This window comes from Chroicocephalus ridibundus, chromosome 3 (assembly GCF_963924245.1).
Source record: "Chroicocephalus ridibundus chromosome 3, bChrRid1.1, whole genome shotgun sequence".
Lineage (NCBI taxonomy): Eukaryota > Metazoa > Chordata > Aves > Charadriiformes > Laridae > Chroicocephalus > Chroicocephalus ridibundus.
The window spans coordinates 125,966,541-125,988,289 of NC_086286.1; the positions used below are offsets into that span (position 1 = coordinate 125,966,541).

Here is a 21,749-nt window from a genome sequence, read left to right on the forward strand (position 1 = left end):
TACGACTGCTTTAGGGCACCTGAGATGCTTTTCCAAACCGGATTCCCAAAAAATGGGGAAAGAGCTTTCCTGGGGTGACGGATCTTTAGAAAATCCTCAAACCTGGCAGCAGTCTGGCGGTGGGAGGAACAGCTTGCGTTTCTAACCCTGTTGAGCAGAACAGGGTGACCTTTGCAGGCAGATCAACAGGCACATCCCGTGTCCTTGGGGAGTGGTGGTGCCTGCAGTGTCAAGGATGCTCCAAAAATCTCTTGGGTTGCGGGACTGAGCATTTGGCTGTGTCCCAGGATGGCTGGCAGCATCCCGCTGCAGCTCCCCATGGCTGGATTTTTATTTTATTAGTTTTGCAACTCCCCCCGCTCTGGGAATTTCTACTGCCCACCACCCTATATTCCAGTTTCAGCCTACGTTTGGTTATACCTAAAGGGAGGCCTACAGGGAAGATGGGGAGGGACTCTTGATCAGGGAGTGGAGTGATAGGACAAGGGGGAACAGTTTTAAGCTGAAAGAGGGGAGATTTAGATTGGATCTGAGGAAGAAATTCTTTGGTGTGAGGGTGGTGAGCCCCTGGCCCAGGTTGCCCAGAGAATCTGTGGCTGCCCCATCCCTGGAGGGGTTCAAGGCCAGGTTGGACGGGGCTTGGAGCAACCTGGTCTGGTGGGAGGTGTCCCTGCCCAGGGCAGGGGGGTGGCACTGGATGATCTTCAAGGTCCCTTCCAACCCGAACCATTCTGTGATTCATGTATCTGCTGTAGCGTAGGAGCCACGTTTGTGTTGCTCAGGAGGAGTCTCAGGAGGTGCTATTTGTCCGCCCTTGGTCAAATCTGACCCATGGGCTGAGTACTCCATTTAAAGTATGCACATGCTTGGATGGCTAAGCTATGTGTCTGTGTCTGCTTTCCTTATTTCAGTATAAATGGATGTGTTATTCCTTCCTTCAGCGTCTCGAAGCCCTAGCTGAACCAGCAGCCCTGTCAGAGCAAAATCAGATCTTGGCCAAGAGACAAAAAATAGAGCGAAAGGCAATCTTAAATGTGTCCCCAAAACCATAACGGGACCTGAAGACTGTGCTTCTGCTCACGTCTCCTTTCTTCTGAAATCTGTGAGAGCTCAGGTTCACCTATGAAATATTCACAGTCTGTCCTTAAGTGACTTCAGCCGCACGGAAGATCTTTTGCAGAATTGGCAGCTTTGCTGAAACCTCCTGCGTTCAAGCCCAGAGCCTTTATCGCGCCGACCTCCTCTTCCTCCGCTCCACTCTGCCTGCATGGTTGCACGTTAGGATGCTTTGGTTGGATGCGGAGGCTCTTGAGGATTTTTGCGTCCCGAATAAATACCTGTGTGTTGTATCCCCTTTTGCACAGGATGGGGTGAGGGAATAGGCATGTCCTCACTTGTCCCCAAACCCCATGGGAAATCGGACTAAGCCAGGAGTGAATCATAAATGCTGCCTCAGTGCCCTGCCGGAGATGGTCTGTGAACGGGGACTATGGAAAACAAGCCTGTTTTGAACAGGCTTAAATTAACACTGCAGAGGTCTGCGCTCGTGCTGGAAAAACTCAGTAGGCTGTTGTGCTTTATCACCCTTTCTACCTTTGCAGGTCATCTTGAGGCGGGAAAAAATTTGCCGTAAAACCCCCACCACTTCGGCAGAACTCTTATTAAAAACTCCTCAGGAGCCACAGTGCAAAAGGCTCGGGCACCTGGAGCTGCCTTTATCACCTTTCTAATTAAACCGGCGGAAAAAACAAATCAAACCCAAGTGACAGAGAAGCCTGGCCAGCTGCCGGAGCCTCCTGCAGCTTGTGGGTCTCGCCCCATGGGGTTTTCTATAGGGCAGCAGTGGGGCAGGGGTGCCGGGCCGTGCTTCTGCTTGCACAATGGGCTTCACAGCTCTCTCCCAAGAATAAAGGAGTGATGTCCTTTCAGTGGGGTGGCTCAGGTTTGTCTGCTAAAGCAGGGGGGTGACAGGTATCCCTGCGAGTTTGCAGAGATTTCCAGTGTCTGGGAAAAAAATCACAATTTCCCGGTTTCTATTGTGAAAGAAGAACAGTTTAACTCTTTGTGCTTGGTTTTCCCCCCCCGCCAGGCAGTCCCGGATGATAGGACTGGCAGTAATGCGTTGCCTGATGTACTGAACACAGAAGACAGCAGTAAAGCACCAGGAGTGGTTTTCGGTTTGGGATTGGAATTCATCCCAGTTATGTCTAAGTGAGGGAAAAAAGAGCAACGGAGGCCGATGTTGTTGAAGTAAAAATTGTAAAGAGTGGTATAAGCAGAAGGCATTTAAATAATGTAAACAGTCTGGCATGGGAGGAAGGATGGGAGGCATTCCAGAAACAAAGGGAAAATAGTTTTAAAACATGGCTAAAAATATACTAACTCTTGAATTCCAGAGATTATCTCAATTAGCGCTTTTTCAATATATCTTTACAACAGAATTGTAGGAGTTCACAAAAGATAATGGAGGCTATGAGATACGGGGAAGTGATATTAATTTGTTTAATTAAAAGGATGAAGGGCTCCCTAAAATAAGATTCACTTATCTTCTGTCGCAGGGAGGAACGAGGTTATATTCAGAAAACGGCGTCTTGTAGCGTTGTAATGTGGAGAAAACGTGGCGAGAGCCGGGGCTGGGAGCAGGAGCCCCCTTCTTCAGCCTCAGCGTTGCTCGCTCAGTGACTTTCGATGGCAAATCCCTTCCCGTGGGATTAAATGCGCTATTAGAGCAAAAATGGGGTGATTTTACATTTCTGAGAGGATTTTGTTTGATGTTAAAGGGTGGGTGTCAGGAGGATGGGGCCAGGCTCTTCTCAGTGGTGCCTGGGGACAGGACAAGGGGTAACGGGCACAAACTCAACCATAGGAAGTTCCACCTAAACATGAGGAAGAACTTCTTTGCTGTGAGGGTGGCAGAGCCCTGGCACAAGCTGCCCAGAGAGGTGGGGGAGTCTCCGACTCTGGAGACATTCCAACCCCGCCTGGACGCGTTCCTGTGCCACCTGCTCTGGGTGACCCTGCTCTGGCCGGGGGTTGGACGGCATGATCTCCAGAGGGCCCTTCCAACCCCGGCCAGTCTGTGATTCTCTTTGGGAAGCAGAAATTGGACATTGTCCTTCAATAAAAAAAAATAAATGATATAATTCAGTCATCAGAGCTTTCAGGTGCAAGCAAACCCACTTTTAACTGGGTTTCTGTATGCGTGGAGCTGTGCATGTATGTGCTTGATGTCCTCTTTGGCTTTGGAGGCGTGCTGGCATGTGTCAGAATTTATGTCCAGCCTCAGCTCTGCATATACATCCCTTGGCGTGGGGGAGAAGCCTGCATTTATATCCAGCCGTATTTTAAGACGTGTAGGGGGAGGCATTAGGGGCCGGGGGGAGAGAAGACCCTCATGCCAGATCTAAATTAAATTAGCCCCCCGGATGTATATTAAAATGTTAAGTAGCACTAAGCTCCGTATCCCAGCTCAGCAATATTTCGAGGCACTTTATTGCTTTAATGGAGGGATAAAATAGAACCTGCAATTATAGTAATTTTTTCTAATTGAATATTTTGCTTTATTCTTTCCCTTTCAAAGCATGACTGTAAGTACTAGCCTTCATAAAGCTTTGGAAATATTTATACTTTCCCTTTCTGGCAAGGGGTGTAAATATGCTTTATCTTGGGCAGACCGTTTCAGTCCCTCGTGGCTGGGGAGCAGAACAGCTCTGGAAAGCGGTGGGCAATAAATATTTCCCTGCTCGTTTTAACCATCTTGCCGTTATCACTGGGAAATACCAGTTTCCCATCTGGTAGAGAGGGGAACGCGGTGTTACGGGTTAAATGCTTTTTGTCACTGTGCGTGGGCTTGACGTGATTTTTGTCAGGTGTCTTTTTAATTTATTGTCCGCGCAGGGCTAGTGCTCGACAGCTACAGCCAGTCTTTTATCCCCCGGCCACCTTGTGCGCGGGTGGACGAGATCCTTCATTTCTGCCCCTTAGGCTGGATTTGGGGAGGAGGATCCAGAAAAGCACCTTCTGGATCTTGCTTGAGCAAGACGTAAATGGCAGGAAAAAGCAAAAACTGAAGGGCAGGCGAGGTTCTTCTCGCCCAGAACCGTTTGAGACTGGTGGGGCAGCGATGCTGACAGTAGGGATTGGGAATTCAACTTGAATCGCTGATGGTATAATTGGGTGTTGATGGAGGTCTTTAAAGTAGCCATTTTCAGTAACGCAAAATGCCAGCTTTTCAAACATAAGTTCCTACCTCCAGCTCAAGCCTCAAGCAGGCACAAAAATGCAGATAAATTAACATAATAATTGTGTTGTGCATCCTCTGTGCTGAATATCTGGTTTAAAGAGGGAGATTTCCTGATACTTCCTCCGTGCGTACACCCGTGATGGGATGCTATCAGTTTTACGCTGTTGCAATAGCTGTCTTCTCGTCTAAAGGGGACTTTTGATCCAATAAACTGCTTATCTCGTGTAGTTGTCCTTTCATCTAGCGTGGGTGGTGTGTGACGGCTGATTGAAGGCGCAGTATTGTGGTTCGTCTATGAATATTAATTAGGAATGGAAATAATTTGGAACAGCGTGCACCGAGGACTCTCGAAGCACTGACTGCAGAAATGCGTCTGTTCCTCCCTCGCGGGAGGCACGGCTGGGAGTCCTCTCCCAGGGAAGATACGAGCTCACGTTGGGGTGTGAAGTCACCATATACAGGCTGTTGAGCCAACATGATGACTTGATGACGTAGCGGAGAGGTTGCTGCGATGCTTTTGTTTCCCAAAGAAAGAAGAAATGGTTTCTTTGGGGAAAAGCCGCAGCAGACTCAACTCATGAGTCTGATGCTCATGAGTTGGAGCATCTCATGAGCTGATGCTCATCTCACGAGCATCAGACCCAGAGCGGGAGCCGGAGGTTGAGGCTTTTGCATCGGCACATGGCTGTGTCGAAAGGCAGCGCGATAAAATTGCGCGCCCTTCTTTTTGTCAAGGATGTGCTTTTCTCCTGAATGCTTAATCTTGCCTTAGTCCTTGTCAGCCCTGTTCCGTTGTCATGTGTTGATGTGAATGGATCGTACCACCGGGAAAGGCTCCAGCCCCAAATCTGATGCAGCCTGCTTTTGGATGGTGGGTGAGCCCCTCCATGGGTCCATCTCGTTGCTTTCCTCTGCTTCAGGTTGTTCCCTTGAATAAAAGACCCACAAAAAAGGAAGACATTTTCCACAGAAGGAAATTTTTCACTCTGAGGGTGGTGAGCCCCTGGCCCAGGTTGCCCAGAGAAGCTGTGGCTGCCCCATCCCTGGAGGGGTTCAAGGCCAGGTTGGCCGGGGCTTGGAGCAATCTGGGCTGGTGGGAGGTGTCCCTGCCCAGGGCAGGGGGTTGGAACTAGATGGTCTTTAAGGTCCCTTCCAACCCAAACCATTCTGTGATTCTATGATTCTGTCAAAGTTCTACCATGTGCACTCATCAAGTGTAGAGCCCTCTGTCTCACCTGCTGGGAACTCGCCTTCAACGTCCATGTCTTCACTTGTGGAGTAATGGCAGGATTTGTCCTCTGGCCCTGAGGTGGGCTAGCATAGCGTGGCTGTTTCTGTTGTGTTAAGGTTTCTTGGCTTTCAGGAGGGGGTGGCTGCCTCCAGCCTGAGTGATGCCAAGGAGCTGCTGGGGTGAAGACTGGTAGGTCATGGCCAAAATTGTGCCAAGGGTGATCCCATCGCAATTGAGCTGCAGAGGCTGCAGTGTCCTAATGTACAAGGAGGAGCCCAGAAGGATGCAACACTTTTGGAAGTGAAATATTCCCCTTAGGGTTAATTTTTATTTTCTTATGATAATATGTGGGGTTTTTTTCCCCAGGTGATGAAGGTGTATCCAGCCTATCAGAGTCTCTAGCAAAATGGAGAAACCCTGGCCCAGGTTGCCCAGAGAGGAGGTGGCTGCCCCATCCCTGGAAACATCCCAGGCCAGGTTGGACGGGGCTCTGAGCAACCTGCTCTAGTTGAAGATGTCCCTGCCCATGGCAGGGGGATTGGACCAGGTGGCCTTTAAAGGTCCCTTCCCACCCAAACCATACTGTGATTCTATGAAAAACCACTTCTAGCTTTTGGATGTGGCCACATAGTTCTCCTGTTTGGGTCTAAATTTGTATTATGGCCCATATGTGTGGTCCAGTAGTGGAGCCCGGATCCTTTCACTGGATTAGATTGTAAATGTCGCCTTTGGGGGATTTATATTCAGTGGGTCTCTTGAGTATTAATGCTTAAAGGTGAGTGATGGAGAAATGCCTAGGCATGTCCATCTAGCTGAGACCCAAACGCTGGTGTCCTTGTAAGCCCACCCGGCAGATGCTGATGGGGGAGGACGTGGTTCATCACTCCCGCAGCTTTCTACAGCATGCTTTGCTCCGCAGTGAGGACCCGGTGGGATTAAGCTGGGACCATCCTGGGAGCACAGGACAGGCAGTGAGCCAAGAAACGTGCACTTCTGGGGTCACCCATCTTCACCCAGACCCAGCTCAACTTAATTTGTGGGCTGCTTTTTTATTTATTTTTTTTTTAAAGCAATCTGAGTAATTAACTGATTTACTTTAAAACTCCTTAGAGCCCTTAAAAAAAAAAAAAAAAGCAGTGGTTTAAAAATGGGTTGATTATTCCGCTTTCTTCAAAGCAGGGTATTGGGAAAAGCCGTCTCCTGCAGGCGTGTTCCTCTCCCAGCTCATGGGCACTCCAGGGGTGGCACCATGTGTCACCCGCGCTCGGTGTCACAAATGGCCCGCCTCGGCGTGCCACTTGCTTACAGCGGGACGTGATGGCTGTCAGAGGGGGATCATCTCCATCTGCGGGTCGCGTTTGGTGTTTTGCTCCGTTCCCGGTGTGGCTGGGTGAGGTCTTTGAACCGGCACGGGCTTTGCTTTTTCAATTCTGCGCTTTAGATCTGGGATAATAAAACATCAAAGTGAACCGTACTGTTGTGGATACGGGAAAATCAGGACACCCGGTAGGACTTCAGGGAGTAATAAATTTGTTCTATATTTAATCTCATATTTATCGCAGTGTCAGTATGAGACCACTTCATTTTACTACTTTAACTGTATCTAAGAATAACCGAATACTTGAAATATTGAGAAAGTGGCTAATACCTGGTGGTGGCTGATGGGATCCAGCTTTAATAGTTATTGATTGGTTTCACAAAGCTCCCAGTATTATTGCGTCTTAGCTACTGTATGTTGGGAGTTAAAAACTGTATGTTGGGAGTTAAAAACTGTATGTTGGGAGTAAAAAACCTATCAGTTATTTAAGATTAGATGTAATTGTAGATTTTCAACTTAATTATCCTTCAGTAGTTGAATACAGGCAGGACTTCAGGTGTCATTTACAATTTTGCCAAAAAATTATGGTTGATCTGCTGCAGTTTTATGGTGGGAAAACCTTGGCATCCCAAAGTTCCAATGTTCTCAAGCATTTCCACAGCTGCTCTAAAGTTGGTGTTTCCCTAATTGGGATGGGAACGCCGGTTTGAAGTCTGCTTGTCAGACGATGAACCCAAGAGACAACTGAACCCCGTAGGGATGCTCTTATTGCTTGGTCCTTCCTGGTAATGTCCCGTATCTCAGAACGTGCAGGAGAGTCTGCAGAGGTGGGCTGGAAAAAAAACCATATATTCTCATAAGAAAAATAAAAATTAGCCCTAAGTAAATGGAGTATTTTCCTTTTAAAAAATCAGGAGAACAAAAAAATAAGATTAAACTCTGCTTTTTGGTACTGAAACTTTGCCTGGATAACCTAGCATTTACCTGAATAATCCCTCCATCAGTGTGCTTCAAAGCACCACCTTAATTGATGCTTTACTACTGTTTGTGCAGAGCATGTTTTTAGTCTTTGTTTTACTGCTCTGGAGTTTAATAATTCCATTTATGAAAACTTTTTTTTTTCTTTTTCCCCCCCTGGTATGGCTTGTTGCACAATTAGAGCTTCGTTAAAGGCTCTCATTATTTTTGCTTGTTGTGATCAAGCTCTGCCTGGAACGAACCACTGAATTTTCTGTTTGAACACGCAGATCTCACCGTAATTCCCTGCTGCTCTTTTAACCAGGAACCGGCTCTTTGCAGTTGCTGGGAAGTGACCAATTTTTTAGCAGTGAGGGCAAATTATTTCTGACCCTTGTATTTTTCTTGTTGGTATATAACTGTGTTCTCAGAGAAAAAAAAAAAGCTACTACAATTATCGGGAGCTACATAACTGCAGCAGGGAGTTTGAATTCGGGATTCAAGTTTAATTTCTGATGCTTTGCTGACTTCTCTGCCTGGGACTGGATTATTTTTCCCTTTCTTTCAGGGGATTAGGGGATTTGTAAACCAGCACTCCTAACAAAGGCGTCTAAAAAAAAAAACTAGGAAGGTTCTGGTGGTTGGGATCCGGTGCTGGGTTATTGTGCGCTTCTGTGAAGTTATTGCTTGTGAAGGACCGCAGCCCTCAAACAACATACTTATTCTTCGCTAGCAAAGAATTAAAACACACATATTTAGACTGGATATTTTGCCTAGCATTGACCCTTACGGTCAACGGAAGGGTTCTTGCCTTGCTAGCACTTTCCACTGGGTATAGTATTAATTGGTTGTGCGAATTAACTGGAGACTAAACTTCATTAGGCTGCCATTATCATTGCATGTGTGTTCTTCCTCTCCTAAATCCGCAGCGAAAACATCTGTTAGTCACTCAAAATAGAAAGCCTGCGTTCTTAGGAGCAATTTCACCATCAAAAAAAAAAAAAAAGTGGATTTTTACTCATTAGGCTCAAAGAGCAGTCACTCTTAAAGAAATTTATTTTTCTTCCGATCCCTTTTCCAGGAGGAAACCTGTCAGTAAGACGGTCTCTGTTAGCTGTAACTGCAAGTTTACGTTTGTGTTTGCAGGTGTGGTTTTGCAGTATCTCTCAAAAACTCGGAGATGGGCAATGTCCTCCTCCCATCTTCTGTTTTCTGCTCTTTACCCATTTTCCTTCTGTAGGACTGCATTTGGCTTGGAAGGTACTGTTGTTTTCTTCAGCAGTACTGCTCAGGTAGGTCAAAGTGTTTTATTTGGACTCTTACCTGTTCCCAAACCTGGGGTTTCTGTGTAATCGGTGCATTGAATGCGTGTGGTCGTTATTTTTTTCTAAACCCAGCATCTCCAGGGTTGGGCTACTTGCTGTATTTATGGAACTGAGTGGCAGAAACCAGCAAACAGCAACTTTTTTTGTTTGTTTCTTTTGTTTTTTAAATTTTCAGTATTTTCTTTGTTCCATGCAGACTTTGTTGGGTCACCTAAGAAATTTGCTAGGGCAGCTTCAAGCTGTCCCTGCCTGACTCTCCTGCTCTTGGAGCATCACCTGCTAGGGTTTCATCTGGCCATTGACCCTCATGAAGTTTCAGGTTTTTGGAGCTTCAGTACCTTCCCCTTATTTACCTCAAATGCAGAAGCAGTACCTGGCAGCTGCCCACACCCCAGTAGCCCATCTGAGCCCAGCCAGCTCCTCCAGCAGACAGCCAGGTGAGAACTAGTGGTAGTCAAAGGAAGAAAAACATAACAGCATAATTTCTTCGCCAAAGAGAGTCTTCAAAGTCCCAAACAGAAGCTTGAACACCAGCAAACAGTGCTGCAGCCTTGCTAGCCCGACGTTTCCACCCTAACTAGTCCTGGCTTGGGTATTCAGCAGGCTTTCATAGAATCATGGAATGGTTTGGGTTGGAAGGGAGCATAAAGATCATCCCTTTCCAGCCCCCTTGCCCTGGGCAGGGACACCTCCCACCAGCCCAGGTTGCTCCAAGCCCTGGCCAACCTGCCCTTGAACCCCTCCAGGGATGGGGCAGCCACAGCTTCTCTGGGACCTGGGGCTCACCACCCTCACAGTGAAGAATTTCTTCCTGATATCTCATCTAAATCTTCCCTCTTTCAGGTTGAAACCGTTCCCCCTCGTCCTGTCACTACTTCCCTTACACTTGGGGGAGTGTAACTCCACAGGTGATAAGTTTTGAAGTGTCAGAGGCTGAGAAGCTCATAGTGATTTAAGTTAAAGAGGCATTCATTACAGGAGAAGTCATTTAGGGTTGTCTTCCTACCAATAATGAAGAACTAGCTGAGAAGAGACCAACAAAAGAGAAGGTTCATAATAGAAATGCAACTTAAAAGCCTGACAAATTAAGGCCGGTTTTACTGAAAGTGCTGTTTACGTGCTATATTAGATTTCGGAAAAGCACATTCGTAGGAGCAGGGAATGACCATGAAAATTTACCATCCCAAACATAAAATTTGCTCATGCATCCTTTGCTCGATGATTCTAATGATAACGCTGAAATGACTTTATTTGCCCATTAAAGGATATATATTACTCTTCCTAATCATATGAGTAGAATTATAAAAAGAAATTTCTCCTTTAAATTAGGCTGTTTACCCAGCTCTGTGGAGTAGCTATTATTTTCCTCTATGTACCATCTCCGCAGACCACAGCAATGGGGCTGATCTGCAGACGCGAAGAGTTAAAACCCTCTGGATTCCGTCAGCAAAGACAGATTTTGTTGGTTTATGGTCTCATGCTTCCCGCCCCCCCCCCCCCCCCCCCCCCCGCAGGAGTTCTGTTATCTGATAAGATCTTATCTCCTTGGGTCAAACCAGTGGGATTATCTAAATGAGGCTGTTTTGCTACCCCGTCCTTCCCGATTTAGCGATGGGTTTTGTTGCTCTGCCTTGGCTTTGATGGGGACCCGTTCCTGGGGTGTGCTGCAGTCGTTTGATCGTGAATTAAAGAAATAACTCTACGTCCTGAATGGGTCAGGGCTCTGGGTGATGGGGATGAGTAGCTTATTGTGCAGAGCTCCCTGTGATCTGTAATGACTGCCCGAGTTCAAGGAAGAAATCACAAAGAAGCGTCAACGTTTGGTGTTTTTAATGGAGTTCCAATTTGAGCATAAAATACCTTTTGTTGTTGTTTGAACCCTACCAGTTATTGAAAGGAGTTTACAATGCTTGAAAGAGCTTTTCTGGAGGTATAGGAAAGTGCAACTGAAGCATTTGTATCTTCGGAGATCTCAGGCCAAAAACGCTGTGCGGCTCGTTATCGTGTTTTTGATGGCAAACAGAAAAGAGCACAGGTGGCCTGGGAAAAGGCGTTGGATCCGGGCAGGTGCGTCGTGGTTTTCCTCCAGGTTATCGTGCCGTCATCTGGCATTTGTGACTTCGAAAGTTCCTGAGCAGGAGGTGGCATGTGTTTAATAGCCCGTGATGAATGCCTTAGTCCTCTGAGGGTTTTTGAAGTTTGGCAAAATTTTCTGCAGTGCTGTGGAGAAAAATTTTGCTTCACTTGGCGTTTCCTCACTGCTTTGATTAGGGAGGTTCCCACGTAAGGACGTGAGTTCTGAAGGTTTGAAACTCTTTTCCTGCAAAAATCAAGAATGGCACAATTACAGCTGGGTTTTTTTTTCATGCAAATTCATGTGTGCAACAGGGATCTCATTCCATCACCTGAGCTTTAGACACAGTACATTATGGTGAAAGAGCTCAAACCAGTGAGGTGAGTTTCTGCCCCTTTCAGAGGCAGAAAATACCTATGGAAGAAGTACCTTTCCATAGATTAATTGTGGATACTCTTATTTTTGAGTGGAGCAAAATACTGCATGTTACAAAGTCAGTTTTCCAGCCTCTCTGGAGTGTGGATATGGAGGACCAAGTATTTTCCTGGTGGCATATCAACAGGGTAATGTCAGTTGAGAATTTGTCTTACATTGAAAAGATTTGAAGATCCCTGCGGTTTCTAGGGTTTGTTTGTGCAGTATCTTCTGGCTGGAGTTAGCACCAGGACTACGGTCAGGTGAAGAGCTGGGTTGCATACCACAGTGAAGAAAATTTGGAAAACTTGGGTTCGTTCTAGATATTTTTATTAGGTAATTACGTTTTGTGTGTGTTGGCCTTTAGGAATGTATATGGAGAAAGTGCTTTTTCACTGTTGGAGTTTTTTAGCGTGAATGCATTACTTTGCAGTTGAAGTGTGTTTTAGTGTGAAGGGTTTCACAGGTGAGATTGCCTTAGCAAAGGCCCGCGCTCTCCGCAACTGCTGCAAAGGGAGCCGAGCACCTTTCGGGAGGTGGGAAACCCAGCTCTGGAAACAGGACACGGGCGTTGTAACACCCCCTCAGGACCTGATACCACCTGGGATGCATGTACTGATGAACAGGGTATCCGGCGTGATTTTACACAGGGATCACAGAATCACAGAATGGTGGGGGTTGGCAGGGCCCTCTGGAGATCATCCCGTCCAACCCCCGGCCAGAGCAGGGTCACCCAGAGCAGGTGGCACAGGAACGCGTCCAGGCGGGGTTGGAATGCCTCCAGAGACGGAGACTCCCCCACCTCTCTGGGCAGCCTGTGCCAGGGCTCTGCCACCCTCACAGCAAAGAAGTTCCTCCTCATGTTGAGGTGGAGCTTCCCATGTTCGAGTTTGTGCCTGTTACCCCTTGTCCTGTCCCCGGGCACCACTGAGAAGAGCCTGGCCCCATCCTCCTGACACCCACCCTTTAGATGTTGATGTGCATTGATGAGATCCCCTTTGAGTTTTCTCTTCTTCAGGCTAAACAGACCCAGGTCTCTCAGAGATACCATGGCATGAAACCAGGAATAGCTTCAGAAGCAAAGATGGGTTCTCAGCTGAGTCATTATGTTGTGGCTTCTCTCATATTTATCATTTTTTTGTCTTTTGGAGTACTCGCAGCAGGGTCTAGGGAGAATTTGGTCCTCACTGATTTTGCTGCATCAGGTTATGATCCCAGCTGCAAGATATACAGCTTTATTTGAAGAAAAATCATAGAATCACAGAATGGTTTAGGTCGGAAGGGACCTTCAAGATCATCCAGTGCCACCCCCTGCCCTGGGCAGGGACACCTCCCACCAGCCCAGATTGCTCCAAGCCCCGTCCAACCTGGCCTTGAACCCCTCCAGGGATGGGGCAGCCACAGCTTCTCTGGGCAACCTGGGCCAGGGGCTCACCACCCTCAGAGTGAAAAATTTCTTCCTGATATCTCATCTAAATCTCCCCTGTTTCAGTTTAAAACCCTTCCCCCTCGTCCTATGGCTCCCCTCCCTGCTCCAGAGTCCCTCCCCAGCTTTCCTGGAGCCCCTTGAGGGACTGGAAGGCCACTATAAGGTCTCCGCGGAGCCTTCTCTTCTCCAGGCTGAACCCCCCCAGCTCTCTCAGCCTGTCCTCCCAGCAGAGGGGCTCCAGCCCTCCCAGCATCTCCGGGGCCTCCTCTGGCCCCGCTCCAACAGCTCCGTGTCTCTCCTGTGCCGAGGCCCCAGCGCTGGAGGCAGCACTGCAGGGGGGTCTCCCCCGAGCGCAGCAGAGGGGCAGAATCCCCCCCTCGCCCTGCTGCCCACGCTGCTGGGGATGCAGCCCAGGCTGCAGGGGGGTTCTGGGCTGCCAGCGCACGGTGCCGGCTCCTGTGGAGCTTCTCATCCACCAACGTCCTGGAAGAGGGGAAGCAGTGAGAAGGGAGCGTGGGCGTCACAAGAAGATATGTTGGCTAAATACTTTCTGGGAGGCTACCAAGTGGTGTAATAACTAATCTCAAAGGTGACAGCTGTTTTAGAAAGAAAAGCTTGTTTCTGATTTCAGCTTCTAGATAACGTGGTTTGGCTCGTGCCTTGGAGCTGTCAGTGCAAGAGAGGGTCAGGAAGAAGGTGAAGGGCTGCTGGATGAATTGAGGTGTATCAAAGCTTCAACAAGTGGCAGCGTGAAATCTCGTGTGGCGTTCTTCTGAATTCATAAGAGCAGGAACAGAGCGAAAAAGCAGTTGAATTCAATACCTAGAGAGCTTTCTGTGATCCTGCTGTGTAGGAAGGAAAATTCCAAGTAGCTCCAGCCTGTCCATATTGTGTAGTTAATAGTGCTCTCCCATTAAAATAACCTATTTTTTTAAAACAGAAATGAATCTGTAGGACTCTGCTGAGGTTTACTTGGTGCATAAACTTTCTATGTCTCTTTCCGCTCTTCTTTCCTTGTTTTTTATCATATTTTATGTTTCTGACCAGCCTCCTCTTGCATTTCCCACGGGGCACTGACAGTGATACTGCTGCTTTCGAGGTTCGTTTGCAGTGAGCACAAGCTGCAGATCTCATCTGAAACATGAAATTATCCACTGCATGATGCCTTCTCAGCCCTCCGGAGAGCCTGGCCGTCCCCTGGTACCCCAGCCCACCCCTGCTAATCCACCTGCTCTGTCTGAGCAGATCTGGATCCCATGGAGATTTTTCATCTCCAGCAAGACTGCAAGCCACGGACCTCGTGTTCTCCGGGATGTGAGCAGAGTGTAATATTGATTATAATGCTTACTGTAGTTATTTATGACATTCATTAGCAGGGAAGAGATGAGAGACTATCTTACTGTATTAAGTTGTCCCAGAGACACCTAGATAGTAAATAATAAATAAACAATCGACGATGGGAGTAGAACTGGTGGAAAGCTGGGACGGTCAATGTAAGGATCTACCAGCCAGCCTTTTTAAATTAATAATGTGCAGATTCAGTGTGGTTATTACTTTCTGTGGCTGGTAATGCTATATTAAGGGGCCTAAGTGACTGAAGATGTATCTTGACTGAGCTAATTGAGGTCCATCTCGAGATGGCCATCTTCCTCTCTGCTGCACAGCACCGGGACTTTGAATACATGTCTCCACAGGATTTCACCCAGTGATAAAAACCTCAAAACTGATATTTCGCCGTAAACATACGCTTCTTCTAACAAAGCAAAGATCTCGCTAAAATGATTAATGTCCCTGAAGTGGGGATTTGTTGGAAAAAGGTGGTAAAACCCGGAGCAGCGCAAGGGTATTTCCCTGTGCTGTTCACTTAATTTCCTTCTAGTTTACCACCAAATAGACCTTTCGTTATCGCAAGAGAGAGATGAATGTCTGTGCGCAGGCATGGGATTGGAGAATTTTCTGACTTTACTGGTTATCGTGGACATTTACCCAACATTCAGCTTCTACTGGAGGCTTTTGAACCCAGAACCGGCACAGAGCCCAATACTGCAGCCGTGTTGCCCTATTTTATAAGAAAAACAAAGCTTACCGTTTGGCCAAAGGGGCCTCAGAAAGAGCTCAGTGACAGGAATGGCAGGAGGACTAGTTGAAGGCAGCTGAACTGAAAGCAGGGAAGAGCGGCCAAACTTTTTTGGCTGATCTTAGTTGTATTAACTATTAAAAAAAACACCAGACAAACTTGCATTAATGCTTTACCTTAAGCAGCCGTGACTCGTAAATGAAGCCGTTCAGCTCCGTGTTCACAGTGTAAACCACTGGAGATGTATTTAAAGCAATAAACTCTGTAGTTGCACTTGTATTTTTGGTTTAAATCCTGTTTGCGTAAGGCTGTTAATTTACACGGGGCTTTACAAACACAGGTAGGACATGCTTTCCCTGCCCAGGTAACTCATTCTTAGAGGCTCGGACTTTCCAGATTAGTATTTTCTCCAGGTATTAGGGCATCCCCTCCCTTCCTTTTGTACCTTCTGCCTGGCATCAGTGAGAGGTCCTTGAGCCAAAGCCTGGTTTTTGTGTACGGATATTGCTTCACCCAGGGGGGCTCTGATTCCCAGTTGGGCACTGGGCTCTGTTTTGATGCTGGCAATAATTTTGGGTGTGGTGAGTACTGGACCTAGGAGGTGAGTAGGTGCCTGTATCAGGAACACTGTGGCCAGCAGGAGTAGGACAGTGACTGTCCCCCTGTACTGGGCACTGGTGAGGCCCCACCTCCAATACTGTGTCCAGTTTGGGCCCCTCACCACAAAAAAAGACATTGAGGGGCTGAGGTGGGTCCAGAGAAGGGCAACGGAGCTGGTGAGGGGTCTGGAGCACAAGTCTTGTGAGGAGCGGCTGAGGGAGCTGGAGGTGTTCAGCCTGGAGAAAAGGGGGCTGAGGGGAGACCTTCTCGCTCTCTACAGCTCCCTGAAAAGAGGGGGTAGCCAGGGGGGGTCGGGCTCTTCTCCCAGGGAACAGGCAATAGAACAAGAGGAAAGGGCCTCAAGTTGTGCCGGGGGCGTTTAGATTGGATATTAAGAAACATTTCTTCACGGAAAGAGTTATTAAGCATTGGAACAGGCTGCCCAGGGAAGTTGTTGAGTCAAGATCCCTGGAGGTATTTAGGAGATGGGTAGACGTAGTCCTTAGAGATGGTTCAGTGGTGGTTTTGTCAGAGTTAGGTTGATGGTTGGACTCGATGATCTGAAAGGTCTCTTCCAACCTAGGCGATTCTATGATTCCGTGTGACTACCAAGCTCCGTATGTGTGTGTATAAATAATACTCCTGTTGTGACAAATGCTAGTTAGGACATGGTGCATCCAATAATGACAGTTCCTGACATTTCTTGCTGTTGTAGATCTGTCCTATTCCTCGACTGGGGAAGGATCCTCTTTGTGTTGGAGGCACGGGGAGTTTGGTGCATGGTAGTGCAGGTTGTACCTCCGGCAGGCTGTTGCGCTCCGACGGCGAGCGTGGTGGTTCTCAGGAGGTTTTTCTCTTGCTCGCGATTGCTGGTGGCGTTGAGCACTTCAGGCTAGGCTGAAGAGCGTTGAGTGTCTCCTGCAGGAGTGTATTGTGTTCTCCTGGTGCCAAATGGGTCAAAATCCCTGATGTGGTTGTGGCAAACTGCAGAGCTGGCAGAAGAATGAATAAATCAGAGACCGTATGAACGTTATGGGGAGATGATCGTTAACCAGCATTCATGTGTAAAAAGCAGCGTCTAGACATTCAAACACTGCTAATAGCCTTTGATTAACCATTTTTGTTTTGTTCTTGCTCAGTGTGTTAATCACTGTGATTAAAATGCTTAGCCACCATGGAGCTAGACGTTGTATAAATTAGTAAGTAAGCAAATCCAAACAGATGGGGCAGGGAAAATTAGTATCTCTGGCAGGGCCAGCGTTAGACAAGGCAGGGCCAAGGAAGATTTAGGGGGAGACCCTAAATAATCTAAGAAAAGCAAATTTGCCTCTCCAATGGGCCTGCCAGACCTTCCACCCTCCTGCTCCTATAAAGCTTTGCCTCTTCAAGTCTTCTTTTGCTGCCTCTAGACCCCGTTTCTGTCCTCACCTGGTCCACCACATCTCAGGATGAGCTGGGTCTCTGCCCAGGATGCTCCATTCAGGCTTGGAAACGGCTTTTCCCTTTGCACGAGATGAGTTATTAACGTGCCAGCTTCTCCGTGGCGTGGATGCTGTTCCCCACACTGCAGAGCCTTGCAGGAGGAGGACTTGGGGTGAAGGGTTGACCACTCAGGCTGTTCTGCCTCCAGACAGGTCCAGCTTTCTAGTTATCTGTTTCTTTTTTTTTTTTTTTTCCTTTTTATAGCAATAGCAAAGGATCACTACTGATGTTCAACCTCTCCACCACCAAATGTGTGTGGATACCGTCCTTTGCTGGGAGGGCTGCCTTATTTAAGCTGTTTGGTTTAGGGCTAAGTCCTCGGCTGATGCAGTTTTTCAAGGAAGAAGCTGAGCTGGAAAGGGTGAGAGGCACCTTGCACTACTTGTGAGATCAGGAGCCTTGATAGGTGTCGAGATGCATCAAAATCAGAACCGAGTCATGTCACCTCTAAAGAGAAATCACAGTTAAAATGGGTAAGCGTGGTGTTTTCTTGGTGGTAGACTTAGACAAAGATAGAATTACCTGAAGCAGGGAGTGTCCGTGGAGGTGACAGACCACGCTCACAGCCCTTCTTGTTCTTCCTTCTCCTCAATCTGGTTTTCTGTGTAACTCATTTTCTGGTAGAGCTGTGAAAAAAAATTAAATGGGTAGTTTTGGTGACAGCAGGTTTTTGCCTATTATGCGCTAGGATCTGTAGCTAGGATTTCCAATTTCCCTTCTAATCAAAAGGCTTCCTAAACCTTTCAGAAGTGCTCTCCTGGGATGACTGCACTCGCAGAAATGCAAGCACTTTGTTTCTGCTGGTGTCCGTCTCTTCAAAGGCAGCTGAAACACGGCGCAGCCACCAAACCAGTCCTGCTCTTCCCAGTGCTGCTGGGCGTGAGCATAGAATCATAGAACATAGAATGGTTTGGGTGGGAAGGGACCTTAAAGATGATCCAGTTCCAACCCCCTGCCCTGGGCAGGGACACCTCCCACCAGACCAGGTTGCTCCAAGCCCCGGCCAACCTGGCCTTGAACCCCTCCAGGGATGGGGCAGCCACAGCTTCTCTGGGCAACCTGGGCCAGGGGCTCACCACCCTCACAGGAAAAGAATTTCTTCCTAATAATCTCATCTAAATCTCCCCTCCTTCAGTTTGAAACCCTTCCCCCTCATCCCATGGCTCCCTTCCCTGCTCCAGAGTCCCTCCCCAGCTTTCCTGGAGCCCCTTTAGGGACTGGCAGGGGCTGGAAGGTCTCCGCGGAGCCTTCTCTTCTCCAGGCTGAACCCCCCCAGCTCTCTCAGCCTGTCCTCCCAGCAGAGGGGCTCCAGCCCTCCCAGCATCTCTGGGGCCTCCTCTGGCCCCGCTCACAGGTCTGGGGTGTACCCAGTACACAGCTCTTCCTTTTCCAGTTGCCTCAGCCCAGCACTGTGTATGTGACGGTCCTAGGATATCACAGTGTGAAAAGCTGGAAAATCTTGGCAGTTTCTCCGCTTAAATGAAATGCTGAATATATTCTGAACCAGTGCAGAATCAGTGCAGCGTGCCTGTGCAGTTCTTTTCAGGTTAAGTTGTATTTTGTTCCTGTTTTTTTTTGCTGTGCCAGAGGGATTTTTACTGACAATGCAGCAGCATCGCTGTTGGGCTGATGGGCAGCAGAAGCTTTCGGGCTGCGAGACAAGTGAGGCTGGATTGGGATGTGTGTTTGGGGGAGGAGGTCCCTGCTCAGAGCTCAGCAGTGAGGTGTCCGCACCTCCGTGGGGTTCAGGATGGGCCAGTGCAGCTCAGATATTTTAAGTGGCAGGAGGTGGAATCCTGACCCCACTGGAGTCCGTGGCAGCGCTGGTGTTAACTGGAATTTGTCCCGTAGGGTCGGGTCATGAGAAGCCACAGGAGGCCACCTCTGTTCTTCGGTGCTTAGGTTAAGTTGGAGAGTGTTGTGGTTTTGGCCAAATTGGCCAATGGCCGGCGACAGATGCTCCCTCCCACATGCGGAGAGGCGGAGAGATGAAGAGAGATTTATGAGTTTAGAAAAAACTGAACTACTTTAGTAAAATATTAGTAATAAAATATAAAGGAAAATAATGAATTAGGTACAGTATGTACAAAACTGTATTAAGCTCCCAGGATGACGTCACCAGCAGGCCCTGGGGAAGTCCCAGACTGGACTCAGCAACGGATGGGAGCTGAGTTCCAGAGCTGGAGTCAGGAACCCATGGATCGGGATCAAAGGCAGATGAACAGACAGGGTCCTCCTTGGACGTCAGCCATCAAAGAAAGAGAGTGATCCTTTGATCCCTCAGCTTTTATACTGAGCCTGGGGCAGATGGGATGGAATACGCCTGTTGGTCAGTTTTGGGTCACCTCTCCTGTCCGCTCCTCCCTGCAGGTGGGACCCCTCTACGCTTTTCCGTTTACGACCCTCCAATGGGGCAAATAACGAAATTAGCTGACCTTGGTTGTTATAGCAGTAAGTATAAGCAAGAGCCTCTCTGCGTACCATTCCTTGGCACAAACTGTACGCATTGGTCTTGTCACTCTGAGAACGAACCGTTTTCGGCACAACATGCTGTTCATTTCAGAGAGTTAGAAGAGGCCTAGCTAAGAAGTAAAATTACTGGACAGAAAGTTGGTTCTATTTCACCTCAAACCCGGATGGAGGGTTTCTCCACCCACCCACACGTTGAAGGCAGCTCCTGCTTTGGTGCGAGCGTCTGCGGAGACGTGGTGCTGGTGGGTGCGTGTCCCCAGCAGTCAGCAGCTGATGGATTCAAAAAGCGTCGTAACAGACAGCAGCAAGAGCTCCAACCGAACAGATTCCCAGGCAGAAATCACATGCTTGATGAACTCTGAGGGTACATCCCTGGCTCCCGGTACTCTTCTCTGACCCCAGGCAGTACTATATCTCATTTAAAAGTCAGTCCTTCTCTGCTTGTTTGTTTTCTTTTTTTTTAATTTCCTCATCCCCTTGCTATAGTGTTTTCCCTCTTGTCCTTATATGAACCATCCATCTTTTTCTTCATCTTTCTGATTTCTCTCTTAGCTTGACTAATCACAGCAATTTTCAAGCCTCATAAAAAACTTTGTTGCCTGTCTCTCCTTCCTTACGCCGGCCTTTCTTCCTTGCTTTCATCTCCTGATTTTTTTCCTAGGGACATGTGACTGTATACAGGAACGCGTAAATAGAGCTAAATAAAAATATGTTTCCTTTATACCTGAAATATATAGAAAGACCTAAGGCTCAGCACTAAGCGTATACCTTAAAAAGGTGGGCTTATTCAGCGCTCCTCTAAGGCAATTGAGACATGTGAGTATACAGCTGAGTGCGTTAAGCTGCACAGTGACCACAATTCCGAGTACATTGGAAATATTTTATTTGCAGTGTGTTAAGGTTTTCAGAAACTGCTGTATTGTTATTGCCGGGAAAATGCTGACATATATTTTATGTAACACATCAGGCGGGATACAGACTCACTTTGCAGAACTGAGTAGCATTGCTACGGCCAATTGTTCAACACAGCATTTTGCTACGTTTTCTGACATGCTTAATAAAGATATTTTCATGATTCTAGATTCAGTCTGAATGCCATTAACTGCTGGCTTTCTGAGGGAGCAGAAACGCAGCTCGTAATGCCAGACTCCGCAGGTTTTGCTCAGCAGCCATTAGGTACGACTTCAGAGCCTCTAAACCCTGGAAATAAAAAGCACCTGGGCTGGTTGGCGGAACGTGGGCTGCTGCTTTCTGGCCGATGGACGTTCTGCAAATTGACTTCGCCCATCAATTAGGGTAAGGCAGAGCTGGGGAGTATTTTCTCAGGGATGGGTATAGAGATGGTTGGATATTCTGGCACAGGGGAGACCTGGCAGAGAATATAAGGAAAGCGGCTGCTGTCAGCCTTTGTTAGGGACCCCGCAATATCCATGTGCTGCCTTGGCATCGTCTGGAGCCCGTGGACTTGCGTATCTTGCAGCCAGAATATGAAATCATTATGTCGGTAGAACGGGAGCTGCCTGTCGTCGTAATTGGTTTAGCTCACATTTAGTATTTTTTCACTTACAATCTTCTGCAGCGGATATCCGCAGTAGCGTTTTGGAATTGTACCTGGTTTTGCATGCGGTTTTGGTGTGCTGGGAGAAAATAGTCTGCTTGTTGCATTTCAAAGGATGGTGCTGATTGTGGTAGGGTTATTCTGGGCATCTCTGTGCACTTAAGAGAGTACTCTTAAGAGAGTGCGGCATCACTGAATGTCCCAGTGGAGAGGCGATCAGGCTCATATCACATCCCTTCCCAAGGAGGGCATACCTGCTCTTCAGGCAGGTGTCAGTTCTCCCCGACTTCTGTGGTTTTGTGCTTAGCCTGTAAAGTAGAGGGATTTTCACCATGGAGAAAGAAATATGCATGTAGGTTGTAGAGAGGGGGAGTCAGTCTCTTCTCCCAAGGAATGGCGATAGGACAAGAGGAAATGACCTCAAGTTGTGACAGGGGAGGTTCAGGATGGATATTAGGAAAAATTTCTTCCCTAAAAGGGTTGTCAAGCATTGGAAGAGGCTGCCCAGGGCAGTGGTGGAGTTGCCATCCCTGGAGGCATTTAAAAGCCAGGCAGACGTGGTGCTGAGG

At 47.8% G+C, this 21,749-nt stretch overlaps 1 protein-coding gene and 1 long non-coding RNA gene across 2 annotated transcripts in view; both read left to right on the plus strand.

The window, feature by feature from the left end:
- XKR6 (XK related 6) overlaps positions 1 to 21,749 on the plus strand; it is a 205,859-nt gene that overhangs the window by 8,899 nt on the left and 175,211 nt on the right. The window lies entirely within an intron of this gene.
- LOC134513661 (uncharacterized) overlaps positions 19,632 to 21,749 on the plus strand; it is a 34,655-nt gene continuing 32,537 nt past the window's right edge. Inside the window, exon 1 of the long non-coding RNA XR_010070483.1 lies at positions 19,632 to 20,918. This is a non-coding gene — a long non-coding RNA (uncharacterized LOC134513661). The remainder of the gene's footprint in view (positions 20,919 to 21,749) is intronic.